At 52.2% G+C, this 12,500-nt stretch overlaps 1 pseudogene across 1 annotated transcript; it reads right to left on the bottom strand.

Annotated features, from left to right (window-relative positions):
• Positions 1-1,460: 1,460 nt before the first annotated feature.
• On the bottom strand, positions 1,461-11,469 carry LOC117701998 (dynein regulatory complex subunit 4-like; annotated as a pseudogene). Its single transcript, XR_013070293.1, has 8 exons — positions 11,197-11,469; positions 10,353-10,557; position 9,449; positions 9,128-9,295; positions 8,656-8,742; positions 6,173-6,382; positions 3,929-3,994; positions 1,461-1,732 (listed from the first exon to the last, which is right to left on the bottom strand). The product of XR_013070293.1 is annotated as a dynein regulatory complex subunit 4-like (transcript).
• Positions 11,470-12,500: the final 1,031 nt, after the last annotated feature.

Raw genomic sequence — 12,500 nt, 5'->3', positions numbered from 1 at the left:
GCCCACCCTGGTCCTCTCAGATGCCTGGCATACATAGATAGAGAGCACCGCTGGCTGCCCCCGGAGCCCTCAGGCGGGGCACACACTCACACACACAGCGCAATGGGCACCCCGGCGCCACCCCGGAGGACAGCTGGCAGCGGGATGGATGGATGGATGGATGGATGGATGGATGGAGGGAGGGAAGGGAGGGAGAGCCTGTCGGTCTCCAAGTGCACCAAGCCCGGGCTAGGCCTCCAACACCCCACACCCCCATCCATCCTCATCCACCACCGCACTTGGCTCCCACCTTGCACCACCAGGCACCAGGGTGGACCAGGCTGCTCCACTTGTCCCCGTGGGACCGGTCCCTGAGGGACCCAGCCAGCCACCTCTCTCCCCTGCCTCCAGACAGAGGGAGGCAGGGAGGGAGGGAGGGAGGGAGGGAGGTCTAGGTGGCCGTGAGTGGTGGGTGACTGTGTCGGTGTGGGTGTGTGGGTGTGTGGGTGTGTGTGAACGCATGGGTGGGTGTGTTTGTGCGTGTGTGCGTGCGTTTGTGTGTGCGTGAGCACGTTCGCGTGTGAGTGTAAGTAGGCCCTGAGTGCCTGTGCTGGTGTGTGTGTGTGATGGTGTGTGAGAGTGTGTGTTGCCCCTCCTGCTTTCTGCTATTGCCCGTGTGTGTGAGTGAGTGTGTGTGTGTAACTTGGTCCTTACGCTCCCGCCTCTGTGCATAGATAGCCTGTCCAGCCTGGTCTGCTTTCTTGGCCGGGAGGCCCCCGTGCCCTTGCACGTGTGTGCTTCCGTGAGTGGGTCGTTGTGTGCGTGGATCGAGTGAGTGGCATCTGAAGAAGGGAGGGCACGGGCAGTGCGTGGCTCTTGGGCTAGCCTGTGCTCTCTCTTGGGTGTGGCTGTGTGTGTGGTGTGTGTGTCCAGGCCTGGGATGGGAGGCCAGGTATTTCCATGGGGCAGGAGAGGCTCTACACAGGCTGAGCTGGGATTTCTCCATCCAGGGCGGGCCATTGTAGGGGGTTTTGAGGGGCTCTGAGGAGGTTGGTTGCAAGGAGAGTGAGTCAGGCAGGCAGCAAGGGCTGCAGAGCCTGCGTGTTGCTGAGGGGCAGGTGTCCTTTTGGGTTCTGCTCTGTGTCTGTCTGTGGGCTGGGCTCTGCAGAGGCTCTGAGTCATGGGTCAGCGAGGGTTCTGTTCCTCTAAGTTGTTAGATTTCTTTTATGCTGAGCAAGGTGAGATCTCTTTCATCAGTGGTGTCTAAATCTGGGTAATTCTGCACTAATTGGCTGTGCTTATTCTCCAGGCTTGGCAATGATTGGCAGTGGGGGATCATGGGGTTTTCTGTTTGTGAGGGGTGGTCTAGGGACTGAATGGAGGATGTTGTAGTATCAGCTGGGCTGTTCCTGCCAGGAGGTTGACAAGATGGGCCTTGGCAGGGGCTTTAAAACAACTTCACAAAGACAGAGAATCCAATGTAAGTGTTGAAAAACTTTCATTGCTGATGGTCAAGTCTACAAAACAGAAAGTTGCTGTTGTTGGGCAGAGCGGGTCTTATTCGGATGGAGGGGCAGACTAAGTGTCTAGGCTGCAGAAGATGGCTATGTAGGGGCTCCCACAAGTCCTGCAGGGCCCTGTCCTAGTGTCTGTCCAATCACTGCTGTCCTCCAGGGGCTTGAACCCCACATTGTCCAGGGGGATCCCGAAGGCCAGTACTTCGCCTCGTATGTGCGCAACAGTCATTGTGAGCCTGAAAAACATGGCAATGTCAGGAAGAAGAGTCCACTTGGGCCTGGGAACCAAGTCATCGTGCCTAGGCACCCCAGCAGAAGAAGGAGGATTCGTCAGTGGTTTGTTGATCCATCTAGAGCCGCGGTGACGCGAGTAAGCCAGTAACTCACATACTCACAGTAAGGACAGACTTGGGAGAGCTGCAGTTTGCTGGACTCCTGGTCCTTTACCAAGTACTTCCCCTAAGGGTCTCCCTCTCTTCCCTTCCAAGGCAGAATGCATCTATTCCCTGCCCCTGGAGAGCACAGCACCCTCCACCTCCCTAGTGACTCTGCAGAGGCAGCATGTGTGTGTTTGTGGGGATGGGGAGGCTGGAGCCCTGACCTGGTGCTGGGGTCAACAAAAACAAGTGATTTTCTTTGAGGGAGTTCTTTGATAATTTTGTTTTGATTTTTGGTGTTTTGTTTTTATTGTTATCTGGGAAAAGTCCCCACTATGTAGCTTAGGCTAGACTATATAACCCAGGCTAATTTGACTTATGTAGCCCAGGCTAGCTAGAACTTAATGTATCTCCAGAATAGCCTCATACTCAAAATCTCACTGACTCAAGGAAAGTCAGTTTCCCCCCTGCAAGTAACCATCCTCCAGGGCCGGCCCTGTGCCCGGGACTGGCTGACCACCAAGAGGTGTTTCATCTTTGTTTTTGTGGACTTTTTGTTGCATTTAGTCTTGCTTTGGCATTGATTTGTCTTATCAGCATCGTATCTGTTTGTTTCTTCTTTTTGTGGGTTTGTTTTTGAGAAGAGAGAGAAGAGAGAGGGAGAAAGGGAGAAAGATTGCATACAGATGAGTAGGTCACACGTGGGGGATCTGGGAGAAGTTGCAGGAAAGGAAAAAACATCATCAAAATATACTGTATGAGAACATTTTTAATGAAAAGTCTGCTGTCTTGGCCAGGGTGAGTGCCGAGATCACAAGTGCACACCACACACCTCACACAATGGGTGTTTTTCCTCTTTACACAGGATCTCTCTGTATAGCCCTTGATGGCCTGGAACCGCACCAGGCTGGTTTAGAATTTACCATAATCCACCTGCTCCTGTCTCTTGAGTGGTGAGATTGAAGCCGTATGCCACCACATCTTCTGTCTAGTATTTTTTGTTACTACACATATGTATGGGAAGGCACGTAGATGCCCAAAACGGCCAGAAGAGAAAGTCTGATTCCTCGGTGCAGAAGTTCCAGGCAGCTGTGAGCCTCCCCCATGTGGATGCTGAGAACCAAACCCCACTGGTGTCAACAACCACAAATGCACACTGGACTGGGAGACTTTCATCAGGAGCTGTGAGGACGTGGTGTGTGTTTGTCTGAGAGGCCTCACTTGCAGCACAGTCTGCACTGATCTTCAATGCCTCTGCCTCTAGGTCATAGGTGTTGATGAAGTGGGTGCAATGAGAAACGCTTGGAGCGTGCCCAAATGCTGCCAAATGTTCACAGCAGATGACCAAAGGGTTCCCGAGCTGGGGCTGCTGCACACACCATTTATCCCAGTATATAGGAGGCGGAGATGGACAGATCTGAGTTCTGAGCCAGCCAGGGCTATACAGTGGGTCTGTGTCTCAAACAAAAACAGAGAAAAGGGCCAGGAGGAGGTGGTGTTGCACGCCTTTGATCTCAGCACTTGGCAGGCAGAAGCAGGTGGATTTGTGAGTTCAAGGCCAGCCTGGTCTATAGAGCAAGTTCCAGGACAGCCAGGGCTACACAGAGAAACCCTGACTCAAAACAAACAAGAAAACAGAAAAGAAGAAAAGGGTTCGTATCCTGACTGTGGTTCAGGGAAGAGAAGTGGTGCTTGGAAACAGAGAAAAAGGGAAAGGGGCAAGTGAGGATGGGCTCCAGCTACCAACACAGCAGACAGCCTTACCTCAGAGCATGTCAGCTGAGGATCAGGAGTGACAAGAAAGCTCTAGCCTGGGCTCCAGGAAGGGCTGGGGAGCTAGGGAGCCTGGACCGTGGTACATACACTGCCTACCTCTATCTAGGGTAAACGTCCAACAGGATGGCATGAATGTCTGGACGGGGCCTCAACAGCTCAACAGGAATGCAATGCCTGCCCCACAGGACTAAGGATATGAGGCTGGGTGCAGAGCACAGCTCTAAGGAAGAGCCCCTGAGGGAGAAGGTGGAGCCCTGCGGATGGGGGAATTAGCCGTACCTTGCAGACGCGGGCCAGCTCATACTGTAAGTCCTTGATGGTAGTATTCTTCGATTCCAGAACATCCTAAGGAGAGACAAGGGTGACTTTGATACTGCCACCTAGTGGAGGTGGATAGGAGACACTAGTCTAGGGGCTCCCTAAGGGTCTGAGAGGCTCAAAGAACAACAGTAGTGTGTGTCCCCTCACCCAGGCTTGCCAGCAGGAAAGGTCTCCAGGGAATACACAAGAACAACAAAAAGAGGACAGCAAGTGAGCTGGAGGCCAGCCTGGTCTACAGAGTGAGTTCCGGGACAGCCAGGGCTACATAGTGAGATCCTTTCTCAAACAAAAAGCAAAAATCCAGTCACTTTGTCACTTCCATAAAAGGTCCTTTCTTTTGTTCAAAAACTGTAGCAGTGGTGACCAGGGGAGGCAGAGCTGAGCCCCCCATTAGAGCCATATGCTCCCCCAACCCCCACCGTCAGGACATCCATGTCTCAGGTACTCCACTTGACTAGCACAGTGATGGACCCTCCTCCCCACGTGCCGATGTCCCCGTTGACCAGCCGTATCCTGACACAGTGCACAGTGATGAGCGGAGATCAGCCTCAGGGCCCCACTGCTGCCAAGTCCAACAAGGTCTCTCTTGGATCGTGGTGCCACCTAAGGCCTGAAAACTGACCCTACACAGTCACCCGCATCCCCCTGAACCACTGCCCACGGGACCAGGGCCTAATACTCAAACAGGCCCAGTGTTAAGTGTCCACCTTAGCACAACTGACGCCGTGATGACATGCCACTCGGGCTGCAGAACTCGCAGACACCACCACCGCCAACATGAAGACTCAGATCTAGGCCGTCACGGTCCACAGCTCTGCAATGTCTCTAAATGCGCTGGCCTTGCTCTTCGGCTTTTGCAGTTCTGCTTCTCGGTAACTGTTCTTGTGAATTGAAGTATGTCACCCCAGAACATGTTGGCTTGAGTCCAAGCGAGGGGCTACCTGCAATGCCTAATGTTGCATGCCTCAGACTACGACAGACAGGCAGTGAGGTAAACAGACTGACTGTACACAAAGCTGAAGTCTGCAGCGAGCATCTTGCATTTAAGTTCAGCTAGCCTGTACGCGGTACATCTCAGAATAAAACCTATCCGCCAGCCGCTCATGTCTGCCTCTGCTCCGAGCACAGCACAAGTCACAGAGAAGCTGTGCACCCTCCGGCCCTAAAGGATCTGCTTTGGAATGAATCGGCCCCCTTGCTGGGTCAGTTGGGGCTTCAGCTGTTCACATCCTAGAAGCATCAACGAATCTGGCGCCAAACCACCACAGCTGTCTCCAAGGGACCCTAGGAGAGATACCCGGAGCTCCTAGGAACCAGCCTCAGTCACACCAGCCAGCTGGTATTCATGTCAGCCAGACTCCCTTAACCTGTGGCAGCTGCTCCTATGTCCCCTGGTCATAGCTAAAAGCTTAAAGAGAAGGCAGCGGGTAAGCTGGGGGGTTCTGACAGAGGTTTGGCGTCCCGACTTTTCAGGGAACAGAGAACCTTCTGTCCCCAGCTATTCAATGGTTCCAGTTATTCATCTGTGTCCCCACCTGGACTGCCCCACTACAACACTGTCACAGGAATGAGTGATGCTCTTAGCTCTGTTCAGATGTTACTCCTAGGTCCCAGGAAAGCAGCAAGGGCTATGTTAGGCTCCATGGACCCTATGGCCCAACTGTTCTCATTGTCCAAGTCCTAGATCAGTGTCTGAGGATCTTCATGGAAGCAGAGCATCCCCTGTCTCAAGTAACAGAGGAGCTTGGACCTACAAATTCCCAGGTCAGCTTTCTCTCCGAGGTTGCTGCTCAGTGACTGGCCTGAACACTGTAAGCCATGTCACCAGCACAGTAGAGATTCAGGCTAGGGAGGGTTAGCGAAGGATGGGGACAGCCTAGGACAGACTGCCAAGCTGGGTGTGCCACATGTCCTCAATGCTAGCTAGCACTCAAGAGACAGCGGAAAGGGGATCTCTGTGAATTTGATGCCAGCTTGGTCTACATAGTGAATTCCTGTCTAAACAGGGAGAGAGGTCAGGAGGAACAGAACCAAAAGAGGCCGGCTGCAGAGCACAGCCCACGCCCCGCTCTCTGCTGCAGAAACCATGGCAGCCCCTGACTTCTGGGGGTCTTGTGCCACCGGAGAAGGCATAGCGTAGCACAGGACTGAAGGGCCTGCCCTGGAAGGCAAGCATTTGCTCAGGAGGCCGTCGGCACCTACCTCAAGTTTGCGGGACACCAGTGTTAGTGCCGTAGGGTCCAGGTTGGAGGCGGCCAGAACCTCATTGAACTGCACCTCTCTCTTCTCCACAGCGGCGTTCAGGGCCTGCAGCTTCCGCTCCAGCAACAGGTTCTTGAAGCCTGTCTTCTGCTGCACCTCCTGGATGGCTGCCGTGAACTTCCGATAGAGTTCTTCCCTCTCCTGCTGCACCTGAGGCCAAGGAGACCCGAGTGAGCAACAAGTACTCTCACCTGGAGATGCCTCACTGGGTAGAGACCTTCCCACCCTGCCCTAAGTGTGCTGCTCTGTGAAAGGGTCACGAGGACATTTGCTGTCTCACTGCCTGCGCTAGACCCTCTGTGCACACAGGGAAGGAGGGTGATCCAGCACACAGCAGAAAGGAAGAGGGGGAAATTAGCATTGCTGTCTAGACTAGTCAGGGTTCCTATTGCTGTAATGAAACACCATGACCAAAGTGAGTTGGGGAGCAAAGGCTTTACTCAGCTCATGCTTCCCACTGTAGTCCATCACTGAAAGAAGTCAGGACTGGAACTCAAGCCAGGCCAGAACCTGGAGCAGGAGCTGATGCAGAGGCCATGGAGGTGCCCCTTACTGACCTGCTCCACATGGCTTGCTCAGCCTGCTTTCTTATAGAACCCAGGGCCATCAGACCAGGGATGGCACAGCCCATAATGGCTGGGCCCTCCCCCACCAATCACTAAGAAAATGCCCTACAGGCCTGTCTATAGCGTGGCCTTGTGGAGACATTTTCTCAGATGACTCTAGCTTGTGCCACGTGGACATAAAACTATCTAGCACACTGACTGCTCTTCTCAGGAAAGAAGAGCTGGAGAGATCCACACTCTGAAAACCACTCCACAGGTAGGTCAGGGTCAGCTTTGCCCAAGTTAGGGCCATGGGCTCAGACAAGACCTTATTTATGGTCAATCAGCCCATATGAGAGACAAGGCAGGTAGAGATCAAGCTTGAAGCAAGTGCCCATGAACCATGAGGACATCCTCGCCCGTCCCCTCCACGTCTACCTATTAACACTGCTGTGGAAGGCCTCAGCTCAGGCAGGGCACACTTAACACACATTTATGAGAATACCTGTGAGAGGCAGAATCACAATCTTCCTCTAGCCTTGGTGATACCCCAACCCCCTGCCTTGGCAGATTCAAAGATCTGGCAAGGCCAACCCTGTATCCCAGGGCCCCAGGGCTTTGACCAGCATTCATGATCTGAGGATTCATCATCTTGGCAGAATTCAGAGTACAGACCACTAATGGGTTTGCCCTCTTCTTCCCCAGAGCAAGCTCCTTGCAAACATTCCATCCAGTCAGATCTAGATTTACTTTCAAAGGCGCTGAGCATCTCAGAGGTCGTGACTTGTTAATCTGTCACTGTCTGTACAGGATAGCCTAAGGACGGAGCCAAGGGGTGGGTCACCAATACACCCCAGTGGTCAACAGGGCCACCTTCCTTCTCCCTGTGCTTTTGAGGTCAGCATTTGGCTGGGGGGCGGGGGGGGGAGGGATGGGTCCTTTCAGCAAATTCTAGGGGCCCAAGGCTGAACTATACATATCCATTGAGCATGGAGTTAGAGACTGGAAGGATTCTGTAGCTGGAAAGGGTGTGAAATCACGTGTGTGCTGCCTTGGAAGCTCTTTAGGGGGGGCTACATGGTTGGGTGAAAAGCTGAAGTGTAAGCAAGGTCACATGTCATCCCTAACAGTGAGACTGCTCGCACACGTGTAGAAAACAGGAGAGACACACCAAATATTTAGATTAGTGGTCACTGGGAATTCATGTGGAAGGGAGTTTTGTTTTTGTTTCTTTACCAAAGTATGGATGGCATTTATTTATTTGTCTATTTAGAGACAGTCCCTTCATGTAGCCCAGGCCGCCACTGAATGGAGGAGAGGGGGTTGACAGGTATGTCCCACACCTGGCTTACTCCACATTCTCTTTACAGACGGACAGGCCATAAGCTAATACTAAGAAATGGACCACTGAGATGAGATCATGGGGACTGAGTCCAGAAGCCAAGGAGACAAAAGGATCACTCCTCACCAGGGACCCTGGGCCTCTACAGAATATACCACAGGCTGTTGCCTCAGAACAGTTGTAAGCATGTCAGGTGGTGCACACTTTAATCCCAGCACTTGGGAGCACAGGTGAGCAGATCTCTGTGAGTTCAAGGCCAGCCTGGTCTACAGAGTGAGTTCCAGAATAACCAGGATTACACAGAGAAACCACAAAAAACTGTCTCAAAAATCAAAAAACTAAGGTCATGTGCACACATCCGTAACTCCAGCTACTCAGGAGGCCAGAGCAGAAGGAGGCTGGGTCCCAAGAGCTTAACACCTGGCTGAGTGGGACGGTGAGACCCTATTTCCAAACAAAGAACAGGCAGCCTAGGCACAGGTTGAGGGGACTCTGGGCAGCAGAGCCCGTCATGTCACACGGCCACACCTGCTCACCTTGATGAACCTCTGCTCCAGGACCTCATGTTCCCACTGTAGGTCCTTCAGCTCCTTCTCAGCGACCTTCAAGCGTGCCTTTGTACACTGCAGAGAGATGGGGTAGGGGGGTGGGGGACAAAATACTTAGGATTCACAGACACTCACATACCACAGACTCCTGGAGACAGCAAGGCTAGGAAAAACACCACCAGGAACAACTGGCTGGAAGAGTCTAGCAGCTGGGCCCCACCCAAGCTATGAGCGGAATGTGTGGAAAACTAGGGTCCAGTCTACAGCAGTGCCCGCCTGCTTACAGCTCCAGAGGGGTCCAAGAAAGAGAGGGCCTACATTACCACGCCTCCCCTCTCTCTCACTGAAGATGAGTCCCGCTCACATGGGGCCTCAAGAGACATCCCTCACCGGCCTTCCCTGCTGGGCCCAGCAGGGAGAGGAGGATCCAGAGGAGGGAAACAACTCAGAGGACACTCACGACCAGGATCTGCTTGTCCCTTTCGTGGTTCCCCAACCTCTTCTGCATCTCATTCATCTCGTCCTTGGCTTTCTGCAGCGGGTCCGCCAGCCGCCTGTTCTGCAGAGTCACCTCCGCCATCTCCCTCTCCATGTGCTCCTCCTTCTTCCGCATGTCCTCCATCTGCTCCTGTAAGCAGTCACGTACATATACTTGTGTTTACTATTCGTATGTGACGTGTGTGGGTGTGCACACCACAGCACACATGTAGAGGTCAGAGGACATTTCCAGGAGCTGGCTCTCCAGCCACGGGGTCTAGGGCTCCAGCTCGGGTCACCAGACTCTCAGCGCGAGCACTTCTACCCACTGAGCCATCTCGCTGCTACTTTTTGGTTGGTTTTTTTGGTTTGGTTTGGTTTTGGTTTTCTTGAGACAATGGCTCCCTAACCAGTTTAGAGTGGCTTTGAACTTGCTCTCCTCCTGCCTCTACCTCGTAAGCACTGGGGTTATAGGTTTGTGCCACAACATCCAGCTATGAATGCCCTCAATTAAAAACAGAGCTGAGGCAGGCATGGTAGCACACACCTTTAACCTCAGCCCTCAGGAGGCAGAGGCAGAGGGAGGTGGACCTCTGTGTATTTGAGATTAGCTTGGTCTACATAGTGAGTTCTAGGACAACCAGGACTACCCAGTGAAGTGCCCTGTGTCAAAACCCCAAGCAGCCAAGTGCATGCTGAGGACCAAGTCTTATTTTATATGTAGGCATATTTTTGCAGTCTTGATCTGTTCTGATTATGTAAGAACATAACTTGCACGCAGACTGAGGGGCTGCATTTGTTTAGACCAAGGGTGATTCTCTACTGTGGAAATCCTGCCAGTATCAGTTTTATGTCCCAAGTTTCCGAGCAGTGACTTCTGGGAGAATCTCCTGACCCCATCCTGTCGGCACATCATCACCACATCCTGTAAGCACAATGCCGACTGCCAACTGTGGCCACACTTCCGTCAACACATTGCCTATCTCAGCCCTGCCTGGATGTCAGAACACCTCTGAAGTTATCCCTTCCTACAGCACAGATAGGGAAACATCCAGGTGACTTCCTGTTGAACTGTGGGTAGCTGGCATTACCTATGAATTATACCTGAGAGTCACAGAGGGACACAGCCCACTATTATTACAGTAAGGACTGCTAGATCTGGCCGGATCAAAGGCGGGGTCCGCATGTCTCCCAGAGGACATCAGTACTTGAGGGAATTGATTAGAGCCAGGTTGTTAAGAGTGATGTCATTGTAGTAGTTCTTGATGTCAGTGAAGGCCTCCTCGTGACGCTGCATCAGAGTATTGATCTGGCCGTTCTTCCTCTCCTCCACCTCGTGGATCTCCGTCTTTCTCCGCAGGTCCAGCTCGTCTCGAAGCATCTTCATTTTCTTATCATATTTGGCCTCGATTTCTGGAAGGCAGCAGCACACACAGCACCTTAGATCAACAGGTGACCTCAAGCCATGAGACAAGATGGAACCTACGAGCAGGGCCCAAGAACACCTGTGGGGTCAGACAGAAGCTGCACTGGAAACTCTGCCAGCAGCTTTGGGGGAGCTTTCCTGCAAGTGACATATTCGGCACATGGGTCACTGTCACCTTTCCTCTGCCTGTAATAACCAGCGTCTGCAGTGGCTGTCCCACACTAATCCCAGGGCACATTACCCCATGCTGTGTGACCGTCCAGCCACACACTAGAGGCCCCAGTCAGTAACCCAGTGTACTTCTGACAGTGAAGGTTTCTCAGTCCAGGAGCTAAGGAGACTGAAGAAAGCACCACACACTGTTTAACTGCAGCTCCCAAACCCACACGGGAATGAGTTTTACTGTGACTGAATCAATCTGCTGGCTTCTGGAATAATCTATCTCCTTCTCCCTGCTGTCTATCTGCCTAGTGTGTGTGCGTGTGCGTGTGCGCGTGTGTGTACACACGCATACACAAGTTGCTTTACTATAATGTGTGTGCCTTAATTTACCTACCAAGCAGCAATGGGGTGGTTCCCTGACACCATCCTACACCTGTATGTCTGCGAAACTGACTCGAACTTGCCTTTCAAAGTCATTTCGCATCTTGGTGATCTCCTCGGCTTGTTTCTGCACAAATGAGAAGGGGGTGTTACTCGACAGGCAGCCAGCCTACTCTCCTTAGGCTGGGTCTACTCCTCTCCTGTGGGAAAGTTCAGCTTAGAAGCCCCTGTGCTGCCGCTGGTCCCTGGACTCTGCTCACGTCTACATCGTAAAGGACGCCCAGAATAACAGGTCTCATAACCTCCACAATCATACACAACGTATTTCCCTCAGCAAAGCCACCACTGAACACGAAAGACAGTAGCCAACAAGGCACTGTTCATGGCTGGTTTCCTCAACCAACCTCCCAAAGCCAGAGAGCAGCAGCCGTACCTCATGAGGCAGCAGGCTCCTTCTAGAAGCCTTACAAAGCTCCTGCCAGCCTCTCACTGTTGCATACAGCAGTGTTCAGAAATAATGATAAGTACAATGTTCCCCTGCATAAATTTATCTGTCCTGGAACTGACTCCACAGACTGGGCTAGCCTTGAACTCAAGAGGTCTGTTTGCAGCTGTCTCCCCAACGCTGGGACTAAAAGCGTACCCACCACATCCATCCTAGAGATTATTTTAATAAGCAATCCCATGTTAAGATTTTTGTGAGGCTTCTCAATTATTATTTTATTCTATGTGTGTATTACATCTGCATATACGTCTGTGTACAGTCCGCATGCCTGTTGCGTATAGGAGCCAGAAAAGGGTGTCAGATCCCTTAGAACTGGAGTTACAGAGAGTTGTAAACCACCACACAGGTAACAGGAACTGAACCTGGGTCTTCTGTAAAAGCAGACAGTGCTCCTGGGTACTGAGTTCATTGAGTCATCTGATCACTGGGCCCTCTCTCCAACTCAAATTTTATTATATTATTATTTATTATATGTGTTTCATATTTTGGGAGTTTCGCCGGCAGGTATGTCTGTACACTACATGCGTGTCTGAATGCTTGTGAGCTGCCATGCGGGTGCTGGGAATGAACCCAGGTCCTCTAGAAGAGCAATCACTGTTCTTAACTGCTGGGCCATCTCTCCTGCTTCTACATACTACAAATTTGAATAAAGTTTTGCCAATTTATTTGTTAACACCCCCCCATTCCCAAATCGTAAGTTCCTAGTTGTTACGGAACAGTCGAGAGCTAGGTTTACTTTTCGGCAGCACGGCGGCGTCAGAGCGCGGCGCACCTACCAGGGCAGGTTCTTTATCACCACCTCGTTCGCCAGCTCCTGCTCCTTGAGCTCCACTTTCAGCACACGCATGTCCTTGCGCAGCGCACCCTCCTGGGTGCGGTGCT

The sequence above is a fragment of the Arvicanthis niloticus genome, unplaced genomic scaffold, assembly GCF_011762505.2.
Source record: "Arvicanthis niloticus isolate mArvNil1 unplaced genomic scaffold, mArvNil1.pat.X pat_scaffold_397_arrow_ctg1, whole genome shotgun sequence".
Lineage (NCBI taxonomy): Eukaryota > Metazoa > Chordata > Mammalia > Rodentia > Muridae > Arvicanthis > Arvicanthis niloticus.
This window is presented reverse-complemented; position numbering and strand designations above follow the sequence as displayed.